We start from the raw sequence: 1,204 nt of genomic DNA, 5'->3' as shown, positions 1-1,204 counted from the left end.
ACATATTGGAAAGAGGTAGTGAATAGCAATGCAATTCAGACAAGGAAAAGAGTTTCCATCATTTTCTAATCCTGTATCTTACCTAGAGGAGACCTGGTGGTGCAGTGGGTAAAGTGATCAAATGTTAACGGAAAGGTCGGTGGTTCGAAATCACCAGCAGCTCTGTGGGAGAAAGATGTGCCAGTCTGCTTCTATACAGATTTACAGCCTTGGAAACCCTATGGGGTTGCTATGAGTTGAAATCAACTCAGTGGCAGTGGGTTTAGTATCTTACCTATCTCCTATTGATCTAATTCTGCTTTATTTTAATTTCAACTTCTCTCTCTATGGCTTTCTGCTCTTGTTTCAAGGAGGCCATCTATTTGCTAATCCAACTGAAGATGCCAAACATTTTTCTCAAATTTTTTGTGTGCGTTTCTTCTTTCAGTTCTCTTTCCCTTGTTCTGCATCATTTGTTATGTTTTTATTTTACTCAAATAGTAACAAATCTATTGAGCCTGAGAATTTTCCAACAGAGTGTTTTTGCAGAGAGAGTGCCAATGAATTACCCTGGGTCCCTTTCTGTCTGCTTGGCTTTATCAATTCCCGACTCATTCCACAACTGGAGGGTAGATACATGGGCTACCACTGAGCTCAGTATCCAGCAGTCTTTCATTTGGTTTAGCTTTACTGGCCTAAAATTAGATATTCTCCTATCTCCACTGTCTGAGCAGATGGGCTACAAAAAAATGCCACAATTTCCAGTATTCACTGCTACTAGGAGGTTTTTTGTTTTTGCCTCCAAGTACCACTCTTTATTTGTGGGGACCACACATTCTAGGCAGTAAAGTACCACTCCATGTCTTGTATGTAACCTTACATACTGCCATTTTTCTGGTATCACCATCTTTGAATGTATGTAGAAAGAGGTACATGTGGGAGAAGCCCAGGACCTTGACTGTTTCAAAATCAGTCCACAAGAACTAAGTGCACAGATGCTTTTCTTCTAGACATTTTTTTTCTTTTCCAAAGCTGTATGGCACTCTTTTGTTGCTGCTACTGCTGACACTACCACACACCTGGGCACTCATTTTTGCACACTATTTTGACATACTCACCATTAGAAAAATGAGTCAAAATAGTCCTCTTAGCATGGGTAACTTTGATGATTGCTTCAGTAAAGTGTTGCAGAGGCTGTCTTGGTGAGAAACCCACAGTGGGCCTT

This window comes from Trichechus manatus, unplaced genomic scaffold (genome assembly GCF_000243295.1).
Source record: "Trichechus manatus latirostris isolate Lorelei unplaced genomic scaffold, TriManLat1.0 scaffold00292, whole genome shotgun sequence".
NCBI lineage: Eukaryota > Metazoa > Chordata > Mammalia > Sirenia > Trichechidae > Trichechus > Trichechus manatus.
This window is presented reverse-complemented; position numbering follows the sequence as displayed.